General features: G+C 39.5%; 1 protein-coding gene and 1 pseudogene across 1 annotated transcript in view; one reads left to right on the top strand and one right to left on the bottom strand.

The window, feature by feature from the left end:
• STPG2 (sperm tail PG-rich repeat containing 2) overlaps positions 1 to 22,713 on the top strand; it is a 542,953-nt gene that overhangs the window by 118,618 nt on the left and 401,622 nt on the right. The gene's annotated exons all lie outside the window — the stretch shown is intronic.
• On the bottom strand, positions 8,407 to 9,308 carry LOC111525516 (annotated as a pseudogene).

Genomic DNA, 22,713 nt, shown 5'->3' with positions numbered 1-22,713 from the left:
TTTTGGTTAGGATTATCTTGTCTTTGTGGGTTCTTTTTTGATTCCATATGAACTTTAAAGTAGTTTTTTCCAATTCTGTGAAGAATGTCAGTGGCAGCTTGATGGGGATAGCATTGAATCTATAAATTACTTTGGGCAGTATGGCTGTTTTCACAGTATTGATTCTTCCTATCCATGAGCATGGAATGTTCTTCCATTTGTTTGTGTCCTCTCTTATTTCCTTGAGTGATGGTTTGTAGTTATCCTTGAAGAGGTCCTTCACATCTCTTGTAAGTTGTATTCCTAAGTATTTTATTCTCTTAGTAGCAATTGTGAATGGGAGTTCACTCCTGATTTGGCTCTCTGTTTGTCTGTTGTTGGTGTATAGGAATGCTTGTGATTTTTGCACATTGATTTTGTATCCTGAAACTTTGCTGAAGTTGCTTATCAGCTTGAGGAGATTTTGGGCTGAGATGATGGGGTTTTCTAAATATACAATCATGTCATCTGCAAACAGAGACAATTTGACTTCCTCTTTTCCTAATTGAATAACATTTATTTCTTTCTCTTGCCAGATTGCCCTGGCCAGAACTTCCAATGCTATGTTGAATAGGAGTGGTGTGAGAAGGAATTTTTGTCTTGTGCTGGTTTTCAAAGGGAATGCTTCCAGCTTTTGCCCATTCAGTATGATATTGGCTGTGGGTTTATCATAAATAGCTCTTATTATTTTGAGATGCATTCCGTCGATACCTAGTTTATTGAGAGTTTTTAGCATTAAGGGGTGTTGAATTTTGTTGAAGGCTTTTTCTTCATCTATTGAGATAATCATGTGGTTTTGTCGTTGGTTCTGTTTATGTGATAGATTATACTTATGGATTTGCCTCTGTTGAATCAGCTTTGCATCCCAGGGATGAAGCTGACTTGATCATGGTGGATAAGCTTTTTGATGTGTTGCTGGATTTGGCTTGCCGGTATTTTTTGCGGATTTTTTTTGTATCGATGTTAATCAGGGATATTGGCCTAAAATTTTCTTTTTTTGTTGTGTCTCTGCCAGGTTTTGGTATTAGGATTATGCTGGCCTCATAAAATGAGTTAGGAAGGATTCCCTCTTTTTCTATCATTTGGAGTAGTTTCAGAAGGAATGGTACCAGCTCCTCTTTGTACCTCTGGTAGAATTCGGCTGTGAATTCATCTGGTCCTGGACTTTTTTTGGTTGGTAGGCTATTAATTACTGCCTCAATTTTAGAACTTGTTATTGGTCTATTTAGGGATTCAGCTTCTTCCTGGTTTAGTTTTGGAGGATGTATGTGTCCAGAAATTTGTGTATTTTTTCTAAATTTTCTAATTTATTTGCATAGAGTTGTTTATAGTATTCTCTGATGGTAGTTTGTATTTCTGTGGGATTGGTGGTGATATCCACTTTATTATTTTTTATTGTGTCTATTTGATTCTTCTCTCTTTTCTTTTTTATTAGTCTGGCTAGCGGTCTATTTTGTTGATCTTTTCAAAATACCAGTTCCTGTATTCATTGATTTTTTGAAGGGGTTTTGTGTGTGTGTGTGTGTGTGTGTGTGTGTGCGCGCGCGCGTGTGTGTTTCTATCTTCTTCAGTTCTGCTCTGATCTTAGTTATTTTTTGTCTTCTGCTAGCTTTTGAATTTGTTTACTCTTTTTTCTCTAGTTCTTTTCATTGTGATGTTAGGGTGTTGATTTTAGTTTTTTCCTGCTTTCTCCTGTGGGCATTAAGTGCTATAAATTTCCCTCTACACACTGCTTTAAATGTGTCCCAGAGATCTGGGACATGGTATCTTTGTTATCATTGGTTTCAAAGAACTTCTTTATTTCTGCCTTCATGTTGTTATTTACCCAGTAGTCATTCAGGAGCAGGTTGTTCAGTTTCCATGTTGTTGTGTGGGTTTGAGTGAGTTTCTTAATCCTGGGGTCTAATTTGATTGCACTGTGGTCTGAGAGATAGTTTTTTTATGATTTCCATTCTTTTGCATTTGCTGAGGAGTGTTGTACTTCTAATTATGTGGTCAATTTTAGAATAAGTGCGATGTGGTGCTGAGAAGAATGTATATTTTGTTGATTTGGTGTGGAGAGTTCTGTAGATGTCTATTAGGTAGGCTTGGTCCGGAGCTGAGTTTAAGTCCTGGATATCCTTGTTAATTTTCTGTCTCATTGATCTGTCTAGTGTCGACAGTGGACTGTTAAAGTCTCCCACTATTATTGTGTGGGAGTCTCAGTCTTTTCCATTCTGACTTGTGTTGGTATCGTGTGGTTTTTTAATTTTTTTCATAAGTTATTGGGTTTCAGGTGGTGTTTGGTTACGTGAGTAAATTTGTATATACCAGATTTTCTTTATCCACTTGTTGATTGATAGGCATTTGGGTTGGTTCCATGGTTTTGCAGGTGTGAGTTGTGCTGCTATAAACATGCGTGTGCAGATATCTTTTTTGTATAATGACTTCTTTTCCTCTGGGTAGATACCAGTAATGGGATTGCTGGATCAAATGGTATATCTACTTTTAGTTCTTTAAGGAATCTCCACACTGTGTTTCATAGTGGTTTTACCAGTTTACATTCCCACCAGCAGTGTAGAAGTATTCACTATTCACCACATCCATGCTGACATCTACTATTTTTTGATTTTTTTTGATTTTTTGATTATGGCCATTCTTGCAGGAGTAAGGTGGTATCACATTGTGGTTTTGATTTACATTTCTCTGATCATTAGTGATGTTGAGCATTTTTTCATATGTTTGTTGGCCATTTGTATATCCTCTTTTGAGAATTGTCTATTCATGTCCTTAGCCTACTTTTTGATGGGATTATTTGTTTTTTGCTTAATGACTTGTGTTCATTGTAGATTCTGGATATTAGTCATTTGTCAATTGTGTAGAGTGTGAAGATTTTCTCACACTCTGTGGGTTGTCTTTTTACTCTGCTGACTGTTCCTTTTCCCATGCAAAAGCTCTTTAGTTTAATTAAGTCTCAGTTATTTACTTTTTTTTTTTTTTTTGAGATGCAGTTTCACTCTTGTTGCCCAGGCTGGAGTGCAGTGGCGCGATCTCAGCTCACTAAAACCTCCGCCTTCCAGTTTCAAGTGATTTTCCTGCCTCAGCCTCCCAAGTAGCTGGGACTACAGGCACATGCCACCACGCCCAGCTAATCTTTTGTATTTTTGGTAGAGATGGGGTTTCACCATGTTCGTCAGGATGTTCTCAATCTCTTGACCTCGTGATCTGCCTGCCTCGGCCTCCCAAAGTGCTGGAATTACAGGCAAGAGCCACTGCACCTGGCCTACTTACTTTTTTAAAAATTGCATTTGCGTTTGGGCTCTTGATTATAAAATCCTTGCCTAAGCCAATATCCAAAAGAGTTTTTCCAATGTTACATTCTAGAATTTTTGGTTTCAGGTCTTAAATTTAAGTCCTTAATCAATCTTGAGTTGATTTTTGTATAAAGTTAGAGATAGGATCCAGTTTCATTCTCTACATATGGCTAGACAATTATCCCAGCACCATTTGTTGAAAAGGGTGCCCTTTTACCACTTTATGCTTTTGTTTACTTTGTTGAATATCAGTTGGCTTTAAGTATTGGGGTTTATTTCTGGGTTCTCTATTCTGTTCCATGGGTCTATGTGCCTATTTTTTATACCAGTACAATGCTGTTTTGGTGACTCCGGCCTTAAAGTACAGTTTGAAATAGGTAGTGTGATGCCTCCAGGTTTGTTCTTTTTGCTTAGTCTTGCTTTGGCTATGCAGGCTCTTTTTTGATTCCATATGAATTTTAAAATTTAAGTCTTTAATTCATCTTAAGTTAATTTTTGTACATAGTGTAAAGAATGGGCCCAGTTTAAGTCTTCTGCATATGACTAGCCAGTTATCCCAGCACCATTTATTGAATAGAAAATCCTTTCCCCATTGCTTGTTTTTTGTCAAGATTGTTGAAGATCAGATAATTGTAGGTGTGTGGTCTTATTTTTGGATATTCTGTTCTGATCTGTTGGTCTATGTGACTGTTTTTTGTTCCAGTATTATGCTGTTTTGATTACTATAGGCCTGGACTATAATCTGAAGTTGGGTAGCGTGATGTCTCTAGCTTTTTTCTTTTTGCTTAAGATTGCCTTGGCTTTTCAGGCTCTTTTCTGGTTCCATCAGAATTTTAGTTTTCCTTAGTTCTCTGAAGAATATCAATGGTACTTTAATAGAAATAGCATTGAGTCTCTAAATTTATTTGGGTAGTATGGCCATTTGAACAATATTGTGGAAATTTCTTCCTTGATAATATATAAAGCCAGATGCAATACTGAATCTCTGGGGAATTGCATAGATTATTGCCAACACCAGAGACTTGGAAGACTCAGGAGTAGAGATAGTTATCACATCTCTATGTAACTTGCTGATGTGACCTGTGCAGAAGTCAGATTAATTTTGGGGGGTGACTGTGGATCATTATAGACTTAATCAGATGGTGTTGATAGATATTACAGCTGCTGTCTCAGTTATAGTATTTTTATTGGAGCAAAACATCGTGGTCTGGTATATTGATGGCATTATGCTGATTAGAGTTGAATAGCTGGAAGTAGGAAGAATCTTGCAAACCAGATAATGGGAGATAAATCCCGTGAAATTTCAGGGGCCTCCTACTGCAATGAAGTTCCTGGGGTCCAGTGGTATGGATAATGTCAAAATATCCCCTCCAAGGTGAAAGGCAAGTTGCCATTCCTTCCACCATCTACCATGAAAAAGAGTTATAACTCTTGGTAGGTCTTTCTGGGTTTTGGAGATAATATATGTTGCATTTGAGTGTGTCACTTTGGCCTATCTACTGAGATACTGATAAGTGTGCCAGTTTTGAGTGGAAATAGAGCAAGACAAAGCTCTATAGTAGGTCCAGGCTGCATTGCAAGCTACTTTTTCATTCCAACCTTGTGATTCAGCAGATTAAATAATACTTGAATTGTTTGTTGCAAACTGGGGTGCTTTAGAAAGCCTCTGGAAAGTACCAATATGAGAATAAGAGCACACAATCCTAGGATTTTGTAATACTTCTATGTCCTCTTCTGTGGATAACTAATATAAAACATAAAAGCAAGATATAACTATGCTATTTCTAATTAATATACTTTGAATATGTAGATACCCATGGGCTAAAAGTAAAAGCATGGAAAGTGATATATCATGTAAGCATCAATAAAAATGCTGTAGTGGGTGTATTAGTATCAGATAAAGTATATATAAGAATAAAGAATATTACTAGAGATAAAGAGGGATATTTCATAATGAAAAAGAAAGAGATCGAGAAGAAACAGTAATCCTAAAGGTGTATGCATGTATAGAGATTCAGAATGCTTGAGGGAACAACTGACAAAACAGAATGGAGAAATAAATAATTTACAATTATAGCTAGCTATTTCACTACTCTGGTCTCAATAATTGATAGAGCGAGACCTCAGTGAGGTTATAGAAGACTGAACAGGACTATTAGCCTAGTGTGACATAATAAGCACTTATAGAACATGCCACCCAATATATTTATGCATAATACACATATTTCTATATGTACATAGAACGTTTACCAAGATAGAACATATTTTTGTTAATAAAACAAGTTTTAATATATTTAAAGTATCGAAATAACAGAAAATATACTCTCTGATCACAACAGTGTTTACAAAAAATAAATCACAGAAAAATATCTGGAAAATTCTTATAATTTGGAAATTGAGCAACATACTTCCAAATAAACCATAGGTGAAAGAGGAAATTATGAGGAAAGTCAGAAAATATTTCAAGCTATGTGAAAATGAAAACACAGCATGTCAACATTTGTAGGATAAAATATTATATTTAGTGGGTAATATATAGAATTAATGCTTATATTAGAAAAGAAGAAACATGTAAAATCAGTGTACTCATCTTTCACATTTAGGAAATAGAAAATAAAAAGGACAAACTAAACTCCAAAGAGGAAGAGAGATAACTGGAGTGAAGCAGGTGAAATGAAATTCTGTAGCTCTGTTCTCCACAAGGAAACAAGAAACTATTAAATGAGGTTCAAAACATCTACTATAAGAAAAAAGACTAATTTATTCGTATCTCTAAAAAGTAAATTATCTTAAGCAGACTGTTGGTAGAAATATGAACATTAAAGATACTTACTGCTAGTGAAGGAGCAGAAGAAAATGAGGAACATATTGTTGGAAACTATGGAAAAGGGGATTCTTGTTATAGAGTGGTAGAAAGTGTAGCTAAAATGTGTCCTACATGATTATGTATAAACTAGATTTTGTAAGGAATGTCCTTGGATTTGCATAAGGAGACTGCCAAGTGTTGAAGGTGTGCTGAGGTTTCTTCTTTCTGCTTATAGTAAAATGTGAGATGAAAAGCACAGATTGAAGGAAGAACTGTTAAGCCAAAAGAAACCAGGACTTGATGATGTGGGAAATTTCCAACCTATCCAATTATAAAAAGACACTCAAATTAGATTCACTTCCAGGAAAGTGAGTTCTGGGGAGACTGCTGAGGTCGTGGTTGAATTATCTTTCGTTAGTGCCTTGGAAGGATCTAGAGCCATAGTGTTCAGTCACACAGAAGCTCTTTGAAGATATCAGTTGTATGACTCATAGATCCCTTCAGCCATCTCTGAAGAGGCCAAAAATAGACCTGGCATTATCTAGGAAAGACCTGTGGAAGAACTGTTGTGTGGAGTGAATTCCCATGACAGATGTAGGAGACTCAAAATATTCATGAGATTTTATATCAATAGCAGCACTGCCAGCTTGGACTGAAAGGGACAGAAAGAAGGGTAAATGAAAGAAGGCTATTGACACTCTAGAATTCTAAAGGCAGGAAGCAGGCTGATAAAACTACTTAGCTGAAAGCAATGCTACTCTTCATGAAAAAGGAAGATTTACTCCAAAGGCAGAGTCATCCTGTTCTCTGAGGGTGAAGCTGGGAGCCACATAGGTTATTCCTAGGCCTTGAAACTCAATGGAGTTTTCCTAACAGGGTTTTGAGATTGCTTGAGATGACTGATTTCTTTTTTCCTCCCATTTTTTTTTGAATGGAAATGTTTGGTGTTCTACACTTATTCCGTCTTCTATTTTGAGAGCTGTTAACTTGTTTTCTAGTTTTGCAGGTCTACAGATGGAGATGAATTTTGCCCTAGATGGGTCATATCCAAAATTTCATCCATATCTGATTTTTGTGGTTCAGTTGATGTGAATTTGGGTCCTTTGAGCTGATAAGATTTAGATTAGATTTCAGACTTTGAGCTGCTGTTGTAATGAGTTAAGATTCTTGGGAATATTAGGATGGGATGAATACATTGAATGTCGGATGAATGAATCTTTGTGGGCTAGACTGCTTACTGTGGTAGAATTATATCCCCCTAACAATGTTCATGTCCTAATCCCTGGAACTTGTGCATATGTTATTTGACATGGTAAAAGAGACTTCCCAATGGGATTAAATTAATAAGTGTATGTTATTTTAAGCTACTAAATTTTTGGTATTTATTAGAAGAGCAATAGAAACAAATACATCTTGTCTTTGGAATTGCCTGTCCCCTGGGAACATTGGCCATTTTCAAAGGAAGAGGCTTCTGCGTCTTACCAGTCTGAGCAGCTGCCTGGTAAGTTTGACAGACTCATATGGTCCAGAGGGCACAACCTGGTGAATATTCCTTGTTTATCTGATAAGATTCAGTCAAGAGATAGAAAGCATGCCAATAATGTGGATGTTGATAATTTAATATTAAAAAAAATAGTTAAAAATGGTCAACTACTTATAATGGAAAACTAGACTCTACACTAAAACAGCTTATGTAGGAAGCATCTACAAATGTACTGCCTTTAGTGGGATTGGGGAAAGAGAAAGAGAAACAGAGAGAGAGAAGGGCAAGAAATACACTAAGAACTCGGAAGAATCACCTCCTACTCCCAAGATGGAGACCTCACTGGAGAGGGCATAGCTATGGTTCACTGGGTGGCAAAGAAGCTCACTGGAGTCAGTGGACCAGAGTTTATCTGTATGTAGTTATCTACTGGAGTAATGGCAGACTGGGGCTTGTCTACAGGAAGCTGTCCTTGAGGGTTCCTGAGAAACTCAATGGGGCTGCAGCATGTCACTAGCAGGAACACCACAGAAGGAAGAAAATACACTAGAATTAGGAAGTGAAACCCCTTTCTCTACCATGACATACAATGTCCATCTGGTACCCTCTCTTGCCAACTAAGATTAGACAAACTGGCAAAAGAAATTTGTACAGGGTCCAGATTCAGTAAAACCTAGGTCAAGGAGGATAAATGCAGAGGCAGAGGAATAAATCACCATACTAACTAACACCATACACTCCGTTTTTTTTTTTCTGTCATATGTTTATTGTCTTTATCTGAAAATCTTCATAGAAAATTGTTTGGTTTAGCTCTCAGCAGCCCACTCCTGAGCTCTGAGGAAACTTGCCTTCTTTTGAGCTACCCAATCTTTCTTCTGAGCAAGGGACATTTTGGGATGGTTCCACTTCTTCTTTTTAACTTCTTTCTTGGGTTTCTTTTCATAGACTGGATTCTCTCATATAGCAGCATGAGCTTTCCTATACATCTCCATCATGTCTGGAGTTACTCTGTTCTTTATGTATTGAGAGAACGGTTTCTTGTAATCATCTTCCTCTTCTTCCATTAAGTAGTGAATGTCATCTGCAACATTCTGGCCCACAATGTGCTTCCAGTGTACTTCTACATTAAATTCCTTGCTTTCAGAATCATAACCAGGGAATCATTTGGTATTGTGAGGGATAGACAAGCCTCCATCCACAGCTCCCTTCAGGGCGCCAAAGATTTTATTGCCAGTGGTAGTTCTGGCAAGGCCTGCATCCAAATAGCAGGTAAAGGTACCTGGCTGACCATCAATGCTTTCTACATTGTATTCATCGCCAGTCACCTCCACTTGGCCTTCATAGATCTTGTTCATGCCAAACCTACTGAGAAGCCTGCAGACCAGCAGCAGGCCAGTACAATACGCTGCAGCATAATTTGTCAGGCCAACCTTCACACTATATTTTGGCAGTTCGTGTGCATATGCAGCGCAGACTATTATATCACCCTCTGTATGGGCATCAGCAATCTGACAAATGATTCTCTGTTTGTTACACTAACTATCATTCTGTATTTGGGTGTGTTGTATTTATTTTTATCCTTTATCACTAAGTGTTTCCAAGCATAGTAATCAGTTTTACCTTCTCCTCGTCTTCTAAATTTCACTTGGTATCTATTAAAGTAGGCCTTTTTCTTAACAACATTAACAAACCTCATCCTGTGGAACAGAGACCTGCATCTGCAGCTCGACAGAGACCTGCAGGCCCAGTAGCACTAGGGGGTGGAAAGGGCCACAGCCAATACACTCCTTTTTATAAAAGCTTCTGTTTCCTTTTACACAACAACAAAACAACTCTGTTTCCACCTAACAAAGCAAAACTATTCTTTATACAATTAAAAAAGTTTTGACACTTTCCTCATGAGGAGATATACATCTCCAGTAGTTGTTGTATAAATGATTTGCCAGCTGTATTAATTAATCCTTAAATTCACTTGAACTGCAAGTGAATACTCTTAAAAAGTAAACTGAAGTAATCCCTGATAATAAAGGACAGCCTCTTTGCTATCCTCCCTATTTTTGTTCTTATACCTTTTGGAATACAGATGGGGGTAATTAAATTTGTAGTAGTCATTTTATGACCATGATACAGGAAAAAGAAAAGATGTTCAAGAGAATCCTAAAGACCTGAGTTTAGACATTGTTGATTCTTGAATTAATACTTACATAACCTATTTCTGGACTTCTTGCTTTATAATACAAATAAAACTTTATTTTTAAAAACAATGTTGGGTTTGTTGATATTTGTTGCCAAATGCATTTCTTCTGGATATTCTTATAAAACAAATTGAAAAGCCAGTGAAAGTAATTACATTGAGAGAAAGCACAGTGAAAGTAAAATTTTGTCATGAAATGATACTATCAAATGTTATATAATATCAGTGGCATATGTTTACAATAGCATTTACAAATATGTCAAGTATCTGAACAAACGTGTAGATACTTTCATTTATTCTTGTATTAAACTACTAATTTCAGAGTACAAATTAACCCTTGCTTATGTGTGCTACATATATAGGTGGGGACGACTTCGGCAACATTTGGTTATACTTATTGAAAACACAAGCAATGGGAGAAGTGGTGTTTCATTGATTTAATTTTATAGGACATATGGATTTGAAAACTTTCATTGAGATCAGCAATGATATATTAATGTTATGGAAGGGTGTTATGTAAATAATAGATATTCCAGCTGAGTAGCTATCCATACTCTGCTTTGTTCATGGAAAACATTTGATAATCAGCAGTGAAACTACTAGACAAGAGGAATGATGATAGCATGATGGGAGAATATGAATTTCCAATGTACACACCTCTGTATTAGTCTGTTTTCACCGTGCTATAAAGATACTACATGAGACTGGGCAATTTATAAAGGAAAGAGATTTAATCGACTCACAGTTCCCAGGAAACTTACGATCATGGTAGAAGGTGGAAGAGAAGCAAGTACTTTCTTCACAAGGTAGCAGGAGAGAGAGACAGAGAGAGAGAGAGACAGAGTGAGAGAGAGAGAGAGGGAGAGAGAGACAGAGAGAGAATGCGAATGCAGGCTAAACTGGCACTTTTAAAACCATCAGATCTCATGAGAACTCCCTCACTGTCATGAGAATAGCTTGGGGGAACCACCCCCATGACCCAATCTCCTCCTATCAGGTCCCTCCTTCAACATGTGAGAATTAGAATTTGAGATGAGATTTGGGTAGGGACAGAGTCAAACCATATCACCTCCACAGAAACATCAGTTTAAACAATCATCTATGCATAGAAATATGTTCACAAGAGCTAAGGATTCCAGATGAGAGATTACAGTATCTAGATGGGGCACATAAATAAGAAAAGATGCATTAAAGAGGGTAGGAAGGACAGTTTCACATTACTGTCATCACCCCTCACCCCAACCTGAGCAGCACAGTGCAGGCAGATGTGTTGGGAAAGGAAGATGAAGTAAGGACCTCACTTTGCCTCAGACTTATGTCACCAGGTCCAACCGGTGAACGCAAGTGCCAGGATGTCCCCCACAAACCTACACTTCAATCTTGTCATGGCACCAGGTCACCCTGGCAGATCCAGGCTTCAGGCCAATCCCAGTGGGAATAGGCTCCAGTACTGCTCTTACAGACAAGTAACTTTTGTCTGTAGCACTGTCTGTAGCAGTGATGGCTACAGACTCTAGTATGGCCGCTGAAGACCCAGGAAAAAAGCTGGTACTTGCAGATCCAGGCTCCAGGCCTGCCCCAACACCAAGCCATCCTCAGTAGACTGAGGTACCAGTCTAGCCCTTGCAGATTCAGGCTCCAGGCCCACCAAAGTTCTAGGCCAGCCCCTGCAGACTCAGGAACCAGGCCAGCATCTGTGGACACAGGCAACAGGCCCACCTACCCACTTACTCAGGAACCAGGCCAAACTGACCAAGGATTCAGCAGTAAGCCTACCTGACCTGTGGACCTCACCAATGGGCCTACCAACTGAATATCTTGATGGGCTGACTAATGATGGATGTTCCCTGCTGAAGCTTGTATGTAAAGACTAAAATAGGAGCCTGTTCCTCAAATGCACAGACACCAGTGAAAGACAGCAATTATGCAAAATCAGGAAAAAGTCATACCACTAAAAGAACAAAATAAAGCATCAGGAACTAACCCTAATGAAATGGAGATATATGAATAGCTTGACAAAGAATCATTGTCTTAAAGAAGCTTAGTGACCTACAAGAGAACACAGATGGGCAACTAAACAAAATCAGGAAAACAATACATGAAGAAAATGAGAAGTTCAACAAAAAGATAGAATGTATAAAAGAAAACCAAACAGAAATTGTGGAGCTGAAAGACACAATGACTGAAAAAATTCCACAGAGAACTCCAATGGCAGACTTGATCTAGCAGGAGAAAAAAATCAGTGAACGCAAAGACAGGTTATTTGAAATCACCCAGTTAGAGAAACCAAAAGAAAAAATGAAAAAGAGTAAAGAAAGCCTGTGGGATACAATCAAACAGAACAATATATGAGTAATAAAGTTCCAGAGGAGCATAGAAAAAGAATGGGACAGAAAACTATTTAAAAACATAACTACACAGAAGAATTCTTAAATTTGGAAATGAACACAAACATCGAGATCCATGAAGCTCAAATAACCTCAAGTAGATTAAACACAAATGGATAGTCACCAAAACACATTGTAATCAAATTCTTTCTTTTTAAATTTTTTTTTTTTTTTTTTTTTTTGAGACAGTCTTGCTCTGTCGCCCAGGCTGGAGTGCAGTGGCCGGATCTCAGCTCACTGCAAGCTCCGCCTCCCGGGTTTATGCCATTCTCCTGCCTCAGCCTCCAGAGTAGCTGGGACTACAGGCGCCCGCCACCTCACCCGGCTAGTTTTTTGTATTTTTAGTAGAGATGGGGTTTCACCGTGTTAGCCAGGATGGTCTCCATCTCCTGACCTCGTGATCTGCCCATCTCGGCCTCCCAAAGTGCTGGGAGTACAGGCTTGAGCCACCGCGCCCAGCCTCTTTTTAAAATTATTCTTTAAGTTCTGGGATATATGTGCAGAGTGGTCAGGTTTGTTACATAGGTATGCATGTGCCATGGTGGTTTGCTGCACCCATCAACCCATCGTCTACATTAGGTATTTCTCCTAATGCTATCTCTCCTCTAGCCTTCCACCCCTGCACAGGCCCCAGTGTATGACGCTCCCCTCCCTGTGTCCATGTGTTCTTATTGTTCTTCTCCCACTTCTGAGTGAAAACATGTGGTGTTTGGTTTTCTGTCCTTGTGTTAGCTTGCTGAGAATAATGGTTTCCAGCTTCATCCACGTCCCTGCAAAGGACACGAACTCATCCATTTTTATGGCTGCATAGTATTCCGTGGCATATATGTGCCACATTTTCTTTTTTCTTTTCATTTGTAAAGCAATGTTTACTTTTCCAAAATTTAAATATTCAAATTTCTTTTTTTTTTAAATTATACTTTAAGTTCTAGGGTACATGTGCACAACGTGCAGGTTTGTTACATATGTATCATGTGCCATGTTGGTGTGCTGCACCCATTAACTGGTCATTTACAGTAAGTATATCACCTAATGCTATCCCTCCTCCTTCCCCCCTCCCCACAATAGACCCTGGTGTGTGATGTTCCCCTTCCTGTGTCCAAGTGATCTCATCGTTCAGTTCCAACCTATGAGTGAGAACATGCGGTATTTGGTTTTCTGTTCTTGCAATAGTTTGCTGAGAATGATGGTTTCCAGCTGCATCCATGTCTCTACAAAGGTCACGAACTCATCCTTTTTTATGGCTACATAGTATTCCATGGTGTATATGTGCCACATTTTCTTAATCCAGTCTGTTACTGATGGACACTTGGGTTGATTCTAAGTCTTTGCTATTGTGAATAGTGCCACAATAAACATATGTGTGCATGTGTCTTTATAGCAGCATGACTTATAATCCTTTGGGTATATACCCAGTAATGGGATGGCTGGGTCAAATGGCATTTTTAGTTCTAGATCCTTGAGGAATCGCCACACTGTTTTTCACAATGGTTGAACTAGTTTACAGTCCCACCAACAGTGTAAAAGTGTTCCTATGTCTCCATATCCTCTCCAGCACCTGTTGTTTCCTGATTTTTTAATGATTGCCATTCTAACTGGTGTGAGATGGTATCTCATTGTGGCTTTGATTTGCATTTCTCTGATGGCGAGTGATGATGAGCATTTTTTCATGTGTCTGTTGGCTGTGTGAATGTCTTCTTTTGAGAAGTGTCTGTTCATATCCTTTGCCCACTTTTTGATGGGGTTGTTTGTTTTTTTCCTGTAAATTTTATTGAGTTCTTTGTAAGTTCTGGATATCAGCCCTTTGTCAGATGAGTAGGTTGCAAAAATTTTCTCCCATTCTGTAGGTTGCCTGTTCACTCTGATGGTAGTTACTTTTGCTGTGCAGAAGCTCTACAGTTTAATGAGATCCCATTTGTCAATTTTGTCTTTTGTTGCCATAGCTTTTGGTGTTTTAGACATGAAGTCCTTGCCCATGCCTATGTCCTGAATGGTATTCCCTAGATTTTCTTCTAGGGTTTTTATGGTTTTAGGTCTAACATTTAAGTCTCTAATCCATCTTGAATTAATCTTCGTATAAGGAGTAAGGAAAGGATCCAGTTTCAGCTTTCTACTTATGGCTAGCCAATTTTCCCAGCACCATTTATTAAATAGGGAATCCTTTCCCCATTTCTTGTTTTTGTCAGGTTTGTCAAGATCAGATGGCTGTAGATATGTGGTAGTATTTCTGAGGACTCTGTTCTGTTCCATTGGTCTATATCTCTGTTTTGGTACCAGTACCATGCTGTTTTGGTTGTTGTAGCCTTGTAGTATAGTTTGAAGTCAGGTAGCATGATGCCTCCAGTTTTGTTCGTTTGGCTTAAGATTGTCTTGGCAATGCAGGCTCTTTTTTGGTTCCATATGAACTTTAAAGCAGATTTTTCCAATTCTGTGAAGAAAGTCATTGGTAGCTTGATGGGGATGGCATTGAATCTATCAATTACCTTGGGCAGTATGGCCATTTTCACAATATTGATTCTTCCTATCCATGAGCATGGAATGTTCTTCCATTTGTTTGTGTCCTCTTTGATTTCACTGAGAAGTGGTTTGTAGTTCTCCTTGAAGGGGTCCTTTGCATCCCCTGTAAGTTGGATTGCTAGTATTTTATTCTCTTTGAAGCTATTGTGAATGGGAGTTCACTCATGATTTGGCTCTGTTTGTCTGTTACTGGTGTATAAGAATGCTTGTGATTTTTGCACATTGATTTTGTATCCTGAGACTTTGCTGAAGTTTCTTATCAGCTTCAGGAGAGTTTGGGCTGAGACAATGGGGTTTTCTAAATATACAATCATGTCATCTGCAAACAGGGACAATTTGACTTCCTCTTTTCCTAATTGTATACCCTTTATTTCTTTCTCCTGCTTGATTGCCCTGGCCAGAACTTCCAACACTATGTTGAATAGGAGTGGTGAGAGAGGGCATCCCTGTCTTGTGCCAGTTTTCAAAGGGAATGCTTCCAGTTTTTTCCCATTCAGTATGATATTGGCTGTGGGTTTGTCATAAATAGCTCTTATTATTTTTAGCTATGTTCCATCAATACCAAATTTATTGAGAGTTTTTAGCATGAAGGGCTGTTGAATTTTGTCAAAGGCCTTTTCAGCATCTATTGAGATAATCATGTGGTTCTTGTCTTTGGTTCTGTTTATATGCTGGATTACATTTATTGATTTGCATATGTTGAACCAGCCTTGCATCCCAGGGATGAAGCTCACTTGATTATGATGCATAAGCTTTTTGATGTGCTGCTGGATTCAGTTTGCCAGTGTTTTATTGAGGACTTTTGCATCGATGTTCATCAGGGATATTGGTCAAAAATTCTCTTTTTTTGTTGTGTCTCTGCCAGGCTTTGGTATCAGGATGATGTTGGCCTCATAAAATGAGTTAGGGAAGATTCCCTCTTTTCCTATTGATTGCAATAGTTTCAGAAGGAATGGTACCAGCTCCTCCTTGTACTTCTGGTAGAATTCGGCTGTGAATCCGTCTGTTCCTGGACTTTTTTTGGTTGGTAAGCTATTAATTATTGCCTCAATTTCAGAGCTTGCTCTTGGTCTATTCAGGGATTCAACCTCTTCCTGGTTTAGTCTTGGGAAAGTGTAAGCATCCAGGAAATTATCCATTTCTTCTAGGTTTTCTAGTTTATTTGTATAGAGGTGTTTATAGTATTCTCTGATGGTAGCTTGTATTTCTGTGTGGTCAGTGGTGATATCCCCTTCATCATTTTTTATTGCATCTATTTGATTCTTCTCTCTTTTCTTCTTTATTATTCTTGCTAGCATTCTATCAATTTTGTTGATCTTTTCAAAAAACCAGCTCCCAGATTCATTGATTTTTTTGGAGGGCTTTTTGTGTCTCTATCTCCTTCAGTTCTCCTCTGATCTTAGTTTTTTCTTGCCTTCTGCTAGCTTTTAAATGTGTTTTCTCTTGCTTCTCTAGTTCTTTTAATTGTGATGTTAGGGTGTCAATTTTAGATCTTTCCAGCTTTCTCTTGTGGGCATTTAGTGCTATAAATTTCCCTCTACACACTGCTTTAAATGTGTCCCAGAGATTCTGGTATGTTGTATGTTTGTTCTCATTGGTTTCAAAGCACATCTTTATTTCTGCTTTCATTTTGTTATGTACCCAGTAGTCATTCAGGAGCAGGTTGTTCAGTTTCCATGTAGTTGAGTGGTTTTGATTGAGTTTCTTAGTCTTGAGTTCTAGTTTGATTGCACTGTGGTCTGAGAGACAGTTTGTTATAGTTTCTGTTCTTTTACATTTGCTGAGGAGTGCTTTACTTCCAACTATGTGTTCAATGTTGGAATAAGTGTGATGTGGTGCTGAGAAGAATGTATATTCTGTTGATTTGAGGTGGAGAGTTCTGTAGATGTCTATTAGGTCTGCTTGGTGCAGAATTGAGTTCAATTCCTGGATATCCTAGTTAACTTTCTCTCTCGTTGATCTGTCTAATGTTGACAGTGGGGTGTTAAAGTCTCCCATTAATATTGGGTGGGAGTCTAAGTCTCTTTGTCAGTCTCTAAGGACTTGCTTTATGAATCAGGGTGCTCCTGTATTGGATGCATATATATTTAGGATAGTTAGCTCTTCCTGTTGAATTGATCCCTTTACCATTATGTTATGGTCTTCTTTGTCTCTTTTGATCTTTGATGGTTTAAAGTCTGTTTTATCAGAGACTAGGATTGCAACCCCTGCTTTTGTTTGTTCTCCATTTGTTTGGTAGATCTTTCTCCATCCCTTTATTTTGAGCCTATGTGTGCCTCTGCATGTGAGATGCATCTCCTGAATACAGCAGACTGATGGGTCTTGACTCTTTATCCAATTTGCCAGTCTGTGTCTTTTAATTGGACCATTTAGTCCATTTACATTTAAGGTTAATATTGTTATGTGTGAACTTGATCCTGTCATTATGATATTAGCTGGTTATTTTGCTCGTTAGTTGATGCAGTTTCTTCCTAGCATCGGTGGTCTTTACATTTTGGCATGTTTTTGCAATGACTGGTACCAGTTGTTCCTTTCCATGTTTAGGGCTTCCTTCAGGATCTCTTGTAGGGCAGGCCTGGTGGTGACAAAATCTCTCAGCATTTGCTTGTCTGTAAAGGATTTTATTTATCCTTCACTTATGAAACTTAGTTTGGCTGGATATGAAATTTTGTCTTGAAAATTCTTTTCTTTAAGAATGTTGAATATTTGCCCCTACTCTCTTCTGTAGAGTTTCTGCTGAGAGATCTGCTGTTAGTCTGATGGGCTTCCCTTTGTGGGTAACCTGACCTTCCTCTCGGGCTGCCCTTAAGATTTTTTCCTCCATTTCAACTTTGGTGAATCTGGCAATTATGTGTCTTGGAGTTGCTCTTCTCGTGGAGTATCTTTGTGGCATTCTCTGTATTTCCTGAATTTGAATGTTGGCCTGCCTTACTAGGTTGGGGAAGTTCTCCTGGATGATATCCTGAAGAGTGTTTTCCAACTTGGTTCTATTTTCCCCATCACTTTCAGGCACCCCAATCAGACGTAGATTTGGTCTTTTCACATAATCCCATATTTCTTGGAGGCTTTGTTCATTTCTTTTTAGTCTTTTTTTCTCTACACTTCTCTTCTTGCTTCATTTCATTCATTTGATCTGCAATCACTGATACTCTTCCTTCCAGTTGATCAAGTCGGTTACTGAAGCTTGTGCATTTGTCACGTAGTTCTCATGTCATGGTTTTCATCTCTATCAGTTCTTTTATGTCCTTCTCTGCATTGATTATTCTAGTTACCCATTCATCCATTCTTTTTTCAGGTTTTTAGTTTCTTTGCACTGGGTATGTAGTTCCTCCTTTAGCTCTGAGAAGTCTGATCAACTGAAGCCTTCTCCTCTCAACTCGTCAAAGTCATTCTCCATCCAGCTTTGTTCCATTGCTGGTGATGAGCTGCATTCTTTTGGAGGGGGAGATGCACTCTGATTTTTTGAATTTCCAGCTTTTCTGCTCTGCTTTTTCCCCATCTTTGTGGTTTTATCTGCCTTTGGTTTTCGATGATGGTGATGTACTGATGGGATTTGATGTGGGTGTCCTTTCTGTTTGTTAGTTTTCCTTCTAACAGTCAGGACCCTCAGCTGCAGGTCTGTTGGAGTTTGCTTGAGGTCCACTGGAGACCCTGCTTGCCTGCGTATCAGCAGCGGAGGCTGTAGACGATAGAATATTGCTGAACAGTGAGTGTTGCTGTCTGATTCTTGCTCTGGATGCTTCATCTCAGGGTGTACCCCACCGTGTGAGGTGTCGGTCTGCACCTAGTGGAGGATGTCTCCCAGTTAGGCTACTCAGGGGTCAGGGACTCACTTGAGCAGGCAGTCTGTCCATTCTCAGATCTCAGCCTCCGTGCTGGGAGAGCCGCTGCTCTCTTCAAAGCTGTCAGACAGGGTCTTTTACATCTGCAGAGGTTTCTGCTGCTTTTTGTTTAGCTATGCCCTGTCCCCAGAGGTGGAGTCTACAGAGGCAGACAGGCCTCCTTGAGCTGTGGTAGGCTCCACTCAATTCGAGCTTCCCAGTGGCTTTGTTTATGTACTTAGGCCTCAGCAATGGTGGGCGCCCCTCCCCCAGCCTCGCTGCTGCCTTGCAGTTAGATCTCAGATTGCTGTGCCTAGTAATGAGGGAGGCTCCTTGGACGTGCGACCCTCCAGGCCAGGTGTGGGATATAATCTCCTGGTGTGCCCTTTGCTAAGACCCTTGGTAAAGCGCAGTAGTAGGGTGAAAGTTACCCGCTTTTGCAGATGTTGTGTATCTCAGTTTCCTTTGGCTAGGAAAAGGAATTCCCTTCCCCCTTGTGCTTCCCAGGCGAGGCAATGTCTAGCCCTCCTTCAGCTCTCGCTGGTCGGGCTTCACCAGCTGACCAGCACCCACTGTCCGACAGGCCCAATGAGATGAACCTGGCACCTCAGTTGAAAATGCAGAAATTACCCATCTTCTGTGTCGCTCACGCTGTGAGCTGGAGACTGGAACTGTTCCTGTTCGGCCATCTTGGGTGCCCCCCCGAGAGAAACAGTCACTTCTTATTTTTGAATTCACTTCCATTGTGACAGGACTTTGTTTCCTTTAGGATGTGGTTATAATGTATGCTGAGTAGGGGTGTTTGCTTTGCTTCTGGGTATATTTGGTGGTGAAGAATCTATAAATTTTTTGATTATTGGTAGACTTAGTGTGATGGCTTTCTCAAGAGTTTGTTGTAGTGGTGGTGTACCAGGCAGAGTGAGCAGGCTCACAGCTTCCTGAGAAACTGGAGTGGCAGAGGTCACTGGGTTGTGTAGATTGACCTCCAGGACAGTAGGTTGCATTTGCAGGTAAGATCTGGCTGCAGTGGTGCAATAGGTTTTATGTTTGATCTTTGTTTATCAGAAAAAGTGCTCTGGTGTCCCACGCATAGGCTTGCTGTGGAACACTCAGTGTTTGGGTTTTACATTCAGCCTTGGGGCAGGGGGTGAAGCTGGACAGAGCTGGACCAGGCAAATCCGTACTCGAATTCCCCAATGGCAGCTGAGAGAATTGGCTCTGACAGGGATCTGGGGGGCAGTTGCCAGATACCTGGAGATAAGCCTAAGTGAAGACTGGAGAAACTGCTGCTGCACTAATTTCTTTGCACGGGAATGGAAGGATGGCCCAAATGCATAGTCCGTGTGAACAAGTGTGGGACCCACCTCTTTCTCAAACTTCAGAACTGGCTGGGCTCATTCCCCTGTCCTTACCAGGGGAGTGAGTTGGGAAGCTCAGTAGAGTCATTCACAGTCTAGCTTTAGATCACAAAGCTACCTTTGACCTCAAATCTTGCTACCTAGGTGAAACCAGAGCTTGTCAACAAATCTCTTCCTGTTCTGGTCCTGTGAAGTGGTAGAGTTCAATTATAGTGTCACAGCTGGAATATATTCCATACTCATCTCTCAGTTCTGAGTGTGGAGTCTTCTCCCCTGCTCCAGACTCAACACTCTAATCTCCAGCCTGAGACTCTAATGCTAATGGTAGTTGCTGCTGCTAGGTTGCTGAGTTCTGCCAAGCTTGATATGAGGCTGGATTGAGAATTATTTCTTCCTGTCAGTTTCCAGATCTGGGAGAATCCATAGGGAACCTCCTAGTGCCTTTACTTCTCACAGTCTCTCACAACCTTTACTTCTCACAGCCTCTCCCCATGTTAGCTTTAGGGATTGGGAGAGACAAGGTGCTTTCCCGTGGCCTGGGTTGCACTGTTCCCCAGTGGAAGGGTAAATCACAGAGGGACACTCTCTTCCTCTCTCCTCTTTGGAACTTTACTTACAGTTCTCAGCCATATGCTGTCATGCAGGCTGTCTGACAAACTTCTCTTCCCTGGGATGTGAAGTATCCTTTACTTTTTGGTTGAATTCTCATGATTCTTTATGAATAAAGTTTCACAGTGTGAATCACTACACTACCAGGTGAGCGAAGCATGCTGGAGAACCTTCTAATCTGCCATATTGGGAGAAAAACAATATTGAGTAAGGAAATTGAATAATTAATTAAAAACCTCTCAACAAAGAAAAGCACAGGACTTGATGGTTTAATTGGTGAATGCTAGTAAACATTTAAAGAGTTAACACCAACCCTTCTTAAACTCTTTCAAAAAATGAATGGAAAAGGAGGGAACCATTTTCAACTCATTTTGTGAGCCCAGAATTATCCTGATAGCAAAGCCAGACAAGGACACTACAAAAAAGAGTATTACAGGTTAACATTTCTGATGAAGAGAGATATAAAATTTCTCAACAATATACTATCAAGTTAAATTAAATAACACACCAAATGGATTATACACAATGATCAAGTGGGATTTATTTTGAATGCAAGGATGGTTCTACATATTCAAATTAATAAATGGCATATATCACATTACAAGAATAAAGGAAAAAAGCCACAGTATCTCAATAGATGCCTAAAAAACATTTGACAAAATTCAGCATTCTTTTATGATGAAATAGTCTCAGCAAATTAAGTGTGGAAGGAATGTACTTCAAAATAAGAAAGGCTATATATGACAAACTCACAGCTAACATTATAGTCAATAGTGAAAAGCTGAAAACATTTTTTTCAAGATCCAGAACTAGACAAGGATATTCTTTATCATGACTTCTATTTAATGTAGTATTGGAAGTCCTATTCAGAGCTGTTTGTTCTTTAGAGCATGTGATAATTAATACTGAGTGTCAACTTGATTGGATTGAAGGATGCAAAGTATTGATCCTGGGTGTGTCTGTGAGGGTGTTGCCAAAGGAGATTAACATTTGAGTCAGTGGACTGGGAGAGGCAGACCCACCCCCTATCTGGGTAGGCATCATCTAATCAGCTGCCAGTGTGGCTAGAATAAAGAAGGCAGAAGAAGTTGGAAGGATTTGACTTGCTGAGTCTTCCAGCCTTCTTCTTTCTCTTGTGCTGGATGCTTCCTGCCCTTGAACATCAGACTGAAAGTTCTTTAGGTTTTGGACTCTTGGACTTATACCAGTGGTTTGCCAGGGGCTCTTGGACTTTTGGCCACAGACTGAAGGCTGCACTGTCGGCTTCCCTACTTTTGAGATTTTGGGACTCAGACTGGCTTCCTTGTTCCTCAGCTTGCAGATGGCCCATTGTGGGACTTTACCTTGTGATTGTGTGAATCAATACTCCTTTATAAACTCACTTTCAAATATATACATCTATCCTATTAATCCCGTCCCTCTAGAGAACCCTGACTAATACAGAGAACTTTTTACATCTTTCTGTATTTATTTATTTATTTATTTATTTATTTATTTATTTATTTATTATTTTTTTTTATTAAACTTTAAGTTCTAGGGTACATGTGCATAACGTGCAGGTTTGTTACATATGTATACTTGTGCCATGTTTGTGTACTGCACCCATCAACTCGTCAGCACCCATCAATTCATCATTTATATCAGGTATAACTCCCCAATGCAATCCCTCCCCCCTCCCCCCTCCCCATGATAGGCCCCAGTGTGTGATGTTCCCCTTCCCGAGTCCAAGTGAGCTCATTGTTCAGTTCCCACCTATGAGTGAGAACATGCGGTGTTTGGTTTTCTCTTCTTGTGATAGTTTGCTAAGAATGATGGTTTCCAGCTGCATCCATGTCCCTACAAAGGACACAAACTCATCCTTTTTTATGGCTGCATAGTATTCCATGGTATATATGTGCCACATTTTCTTAATCCAGTCTGTCACTGATGGACATTTGGGTTGATTCCAAGTCTTTGCTATTGTGAATAGTGCCGCAATAAACATACGTGTGCATGTGTCTTTGTAGTAGCATAATTTATAATCCTTTGGGTATATACCCAGTAGTGGGATGGCTGGGTCATATGGTACATCTAGTTCTAGATCCTTGAGGAATTGCCATACTGTTTTCCATAATGGTTGAACTAGTTTACAATCCCACCAACAGTGTAAAAGTGTTCCTATTACTCCACATCCTCTCCAACACCTGTTGTTTCCTGATTTTTTAATGATTGCCATTCTAACTGGTGT

This window comes from Piliocolobus tephrosceles, chromosome 3, assembly GCF_002776525.5.
Source record: "Piliocolobus tephrosceles isolate RC106 chromosome 3, ASM277652v3, whole genome shotgun sequence".
Taxonomy (NCBI): Eukaryota; Metazoa; Chordata; class Mammalia; order Primates; family Cercopithecidae; genus Piliocolobus; species Piliocolobus tephrosceles.
Note: the sequence above shows the minus strand (reverse complement) of the source record. Positions and strands in the feature narration are given on the sequence as shown.